Source organism: Ischnura elegans, chromosome 10 (genome assembly GCF_921293095.1).
Source record: "Ischnura elegans chromosome 10, ioIscEleg1.1, whole genome shotgun sequence".
NCBI classification, from domain to species: domain Eukaryota; kingdom Metazoa; phylum Arthropoda; class Insecta; order Odonata; family Coenagrionidae; genus Ischnura; species Ischnura elegans.
The window spans coordinates 97,386,622-97,392,621 of NC_060255.1; positions in this window are offsets into that span (position 1 = coordinate 97,386,622).

The window sequence follows — 6,000 nt, forward strand, 5'->3', positions numbered from 1 at the left end:
TCTGTCTAAAATTTATTTTGTAGTCTCATTTAAGAAAACCTTTAATCTTTTCTATGAAAATTTTTCTTTTTGAATTCACCTTCCTTGTTGCCACTGTCAAGACCAAAATAAAACAGCCAAAGCAATGGATTTCTGTTGTGACTGATGGCAGGTATAAGGAATAAGATGAAGCTCTTGCATCGATCACTATTTATTGCTATTGAATTTCTTAAAGAAGATCGACAACACAACAATACTTATCATCATTTAAATATAGAAAATGTAAACATCCGTAGCGTAATCTTATAATCACATTAGTCTCCCCCACTTATTTTAAGATAACATAGTCCTAAAGACAGGCCGGCTTCTGCTGGATCCTGGCAGGATTTGGGAGGAGGTTACTGGCCATAGGAAACATGGTTGGTCAAACCACCTGCGGAAGAGATGGCGCCAGCAGCGATTAGTGGGTTGGCGTCATTTGACAATCAGGAGCCACCCCTGCAGCTCCTGCCAAGCATGGCACACTCGATGTGTGCTGTAGAAACAAAGGAGCAAATGATACTTGTTTTTTCAGATTCAAGGTGGCAATCAGCTGATTGATGTGGCGTTTGATGATATGACTGGCATCCAACCTCGACGATGTAATGGCAATTGCCAAGCCTCTTTAAGATGGTACCAAACTGCCAACTCAAGATTTCCTGCATATGTACTCTCTCACCCATTTAGAGACTGTGTGAATTTGTGAGTCAGTAGGCCATGGAAGAGTAGGCTTTTTTGGGACAAGAGCTTTGCCATTGGGAAGGAGGGGGTCGAGACGTGTGCAAATCCTCCTCTTCAGGTAAAGCTCTGCTGGAGACTGACCAGAGGCCTAAGGTGTTGCCCTATAGCGGAACATAATGTCCCATAACTTAGTGGATTGGGATCATCAGCAGCAGCCTCAAGTCTCCTCTTCAGCATCTGGATGCTGTGTTCCACAAGTCCACTTTTGGCTGGGTGATTTGGTGCGCTGAAATTTTGGAACATCCCATGCCCTTTGCAGTAATTTATGAACTCTTCACTCCTGAAGATACTTGCATTGTCGGAAACCATTACAGAAGGGTAGCCATGCACCAAAAAGATGTCTTCAAGCATAGTGATAGTTGTGGCAGAGGACAGATCATGCGGACTTCTACCCGCTTTGACCTTGAATTCATGCACATCATGGCTAATTTTGCTGAGTCTGCCTAATTTTTGTTGCTCACAGTTAACACTCTCTTAGTGTTGACGCTTGTAGGAGTGTTTACTTTGCATTTCATTATTCTCATGTGTTGTAAGACTTTTTACACATTTCTAAAGGCAAATGAATCAAGGTGATAGGTGGATCTATATGAATACCACAATCGTGTGGAACATGTGTGCATATAAATGAACATATGATTCCCATAAAAGAAAACCATTCATATAAAACACATACTCACTCATAGCCATAAAATGTCATTCAATATACAGCATTAAAATATCATCATGCATGAAAATGCATTTTACATCATTTTGGCACTTGAAAGTTGCCTTTGAGCAGAGGCAGGTATTAGGTATCAAAATTTCAGGCAAGATTTTAAAGAAATTTTTGATTTCTATGACGCTTTGGGGGGAATACATCCCCTCCTCCCTCTCCTAGTTACACCACTGGAAATAACCATAATTCATCATGTATTACCCTTAGGAACCTCTACTTTCATCTCTCGCTAGGGAAGGTGCAAGGGGTTTCAACAGGAAAATGAGGATCACAAGGCCTATCAGCTTATCATTACTACAGTGTACGGGCATGCAGCCCGGCATATAGTGTCGTGCACATGACATATTCCACCCTGGAAAATTTTGTTTGTGGTAAACTATTGGCTCAGTCATCACTTTTTTTATTTTCCATTGCAATAGTTTCAAGGATAAAGAGATTTTCAGTTTCTCAATTTGCCATCTACTTCTCAAACTGTACGCCGTAAAAATCAACATCCTAAACTCTTTGGAGATAAGTTGGTAATGTCACAAGCTCTCTCCTAGTTGGTCACATCTTTTCAGCTACCCATCGGTCTCAACATGGTTTTTTGTTGTCTACATTCTTGTGAGCAATTTGTTCTCTCATTGAGCAGCTCTTGCTAAATAAGTTGATGAACTGTTGCTGTAATGACTTCACCAACTTAATAAAAGTTTGCCCTGATGATTTAATGTTTTTTTGTTATACATTATGAGAGATTGGCTGTAAGGCAGACTTAATTGAGGTAATTTGTCTTTCCTTCCATCTAACTACCAGTTGACAATCAGAGGATTGGTTTGATACAGCTCTCTAATCAATTCTCCAATCAGCCAGTCTTTTAACATCACCATCATTTCTCGTGTTGTACAACCTTCATCATCTAGGTACATATCTTATTCAAGTCCTACGTCTGCCGATCTTCCCTTCCACCTGCCTTTCAAAAATTATTTTCATTAGATGCCTCATGATGTGGCCAATGCAGTGGTTCCGTCTTCTTCCCGAGGTTTTCAGAAGACTGCTCTAAAATTCCTCATTACTTACACCATCTATCCATTTAATCATAATCATTCTTCTATTTAGGCATGTTTACATGGTACGTTAACCCACACGGGTTAATGACTGTTTGTGTGAATGATTTTTGCAGACCGGAATGAAACATGTACAAATGCATGAACCAAATTAGAGCTGGTTCTATTTTCTGTTCATGCATTCATTGAAGTTGGGTGGTTACACGGTGCATTTTCATGTTCATTCACGCATTCATACATTTAGACATAACTCAAATGAGGAAATACCTAGTGTAACCAGGCCTTTACATCAATTTCGAATGCTTCCAATCTTGACTTCTCTGCTTCCATTACTGTTCATACCTCGACTGTAAAGGAGCATGTCCCAAATGTAAGTCCTAATAATTATATCCGTTATTACATCCGTTCCTCAATGCTTATATTCTCAGCTGCAAGGATATTCCTTTATGAGGAATGCCTTCTTTGTGTGAGCATTTCCACTATTTCCATCATTGTTCTTTCAGCTACTCTGGTTTTCACCTCCCTAAGTTAATGCTTTCCTAGTTTCAGCTTGGTTTGCTCCTCTTCTCTTGTACTGCAGAACAATACTTCTGTTTTATTTGTATAGATTTTCAGATTTTATCTAGTTATTACTGAGACCATATGAGCAACTAGACCCGCCATGCTCCACCCCTACCCATGGCTCGCCATGTGGCCAATATCTCCCCTCCGCTTCCCTCCCACTTTTAAGGCAGCATGACGCCACACTTGGGAACTGCATCGATGTAGTGCATGGCTACGAATGGGGATTCACTGTATCACTGCTGTATTTTGACAATTTTCTTCATGATTTTAATACTACTATTTATTATTAAGTACTAATATTTATTGCGTTACTGATTTGTGAATGAAAAACTTTGCTGTTTCTACAAATTTGGAATTTTATTTTCCTGACTAGTTTCGATACACTGTATCATATTCATAGGACTAGCATATTCATAGGGCTAGTCCTATGAATATGATACAGTGTATCGAAACTAGTCAGGAAAATAAAATTCCAAATTTGTAGAAACAGCAAAGTTTTTCATTCACAAATCAGTAAGATGGATTTCTACAACGTGAAGGCCTCTACTATTCAGTGCATTTATTGCGTTATGTACAAGAAGTATTCTTTCAACCATGGTTGGATTGGTGAACTTACAATTAATGAGCAGTGACATTTTTCGGCATTGGCAATGACGAAAACATATTGTGGCCGTAAAATGAAGAGAAAGCCCTTTGTACACTTCCGCAGATTTTTTTCTTATCTCGTTAGCGATCTAGCATCATTAAGAAAATCATTATAAAAGTATGAAATCTTATGCAAAAATTGGTAACGGGGTGAATTTAAGAGATGAAAAGGGTCATGGTGTAAATAATTTGCCAGTCGCCCATGAAGTAACACGGCAACACCTTCGCATATTGAGTTTTTTAACGGTCACTTATGCGATGCAAATTGAACTGCGTGCTAATGCTATTAAAACAGGAATGTCAACAAATCAGCATTCAGATGATTTAGGTAAGTAATTTAGTTCTTTCGTAAATGCATATTTTTTTTATTTAGCAGTGAGCTCTCGTGTTATTTATATTTTGTGGTGGTGGAAAAAGGTCTAGCGCCGGCCCTGAAAGTTACACCTACGACTTACGTACGCTACAGAAAATTCTTGAAATAAATTATACCTTTTAATACATTAATAATTTATAAACAAATAGAGGATTGGATTAAAATAATTTTAGAAATAAATTTTCTTTATAACGATCAATTTTATTTTATTTATTAACTAACTTATTACATATTTTCATGTAATTCCGTATGAATGTATTTGCAGAGTTTTCAATTAAATTTTATAAACAATTTACGACAATTTAATTTTTTAGATTTTTGTCATAATGCTTAACAAAAGAGGATGCAAATTCAAAGATCATCTGAGAAGTGAACCTTATATTATTAAAAAAATCCAGAAGCGATTACTTTGTCAAATATCTGAAATGGAATGGATAATTTTCTATTTTGCACGGCAGCAGGAATGATATTTCGAAGCACTTGGAAACGCAAGAACATAAAAGATATTTAAATACTGCTGCATCTTCTTCCAAAATACAGACATTTTTAGTAAAAACAACTTATGGAGGCAAAGAAAAGAAACTAACATTAGCAGAAGGATGTCTTTCCATGCCATTTTTCATAATCATTTCTTCAGACTTAAGGCCTGTACATCACAAGTTATCAAAATTGTTTTGCAGCGCATATGATACATAACACCGTTCAAACAGCTGCTGATTTGTGTCCTGCAGATGTGGAAAATATTGTTATAAAAATATATTTTTATTTCTACATTACACTGTGCGAGTTCAAATGCTGAAAGAATTTTGTGAAGCTGCAGAAGTCTAATACATATAAGAAAATACTTGGTTATTGTAAAACACACTAGTTAGCTTTCGTCTTACTGTAGATAGAATTTTGAAATTATACCACACTATGAAATCCTTCTTTCTATCACAGGTTTAATATCCTAGAATTTTAGAAGAGAGATTTGAGAAAGAATCCTCAAATTTAGATAGAGTTTATACACAATCAATCACCTCTTTACCAAAATGCTATTGAAGTTATTGAAGGTAATAAAATTTTGGTAATCGAAGTAGCGAATGAAGTTACAATTTTAAAATTTCTGTATCAAAAGCGGTTAGAGAGTAATTTTCTTCAATTTACCAGATGGTTAACCGATGTCGGTAAGAGTGAAAGTGAGCTCGAAGAACAGGGCGCAATAAATTGTGCAGATATCATGAATCACATTAAAAATTTCTACAGTAACTGCATAGATTATTTACAAGAGCGGACACTTTATCAAAATTATATTGTACATTTTCATTGGATTACATTAAAACATGAACTTAATTGGAATGATGTTCAAAAATCATTTGATCATTGTACACAAAATTTCCCATGTAATAATATTTCCGAAAATGATCTTTTTACTGAAGTATCATTATTAAAAAAATATATTGGTTATAAAAGGGTAAAATCTTGGGCTTCTGCTCAAATCTTGATGGAGTACAAATGGGTATAAATATTTCATCATTTTGAAAGAAAGCATATCCCATACAATAATGCACTAAAATTAAGGAATATTCGTTGCCCTTACCACACGCTAATGCTGCAACTGAACGTGTTTTTTCTGCTGTAAATGAAGTGTGTGCATCAGAAAAATAACTATCAAGAGTTGAGACTTTGAAAGCAATTCAATGTGTGAAAAATAACTTAAAAAATTCATGTGAAAAATTTCATGACCCTTTCCGCAAAAGAAATTAAGAAAAAAATAGTCAGATATGAGAATTATGCCAAAGAAAAAAATAATACTGAACTTCATTTTTAATGCATCATATTTGTAAATTGTAATTGTGTTGAAATTAAAAAAATATTAATATACCATTTTTGCATTGTAATTTTTTCTTATAATGAAAAAA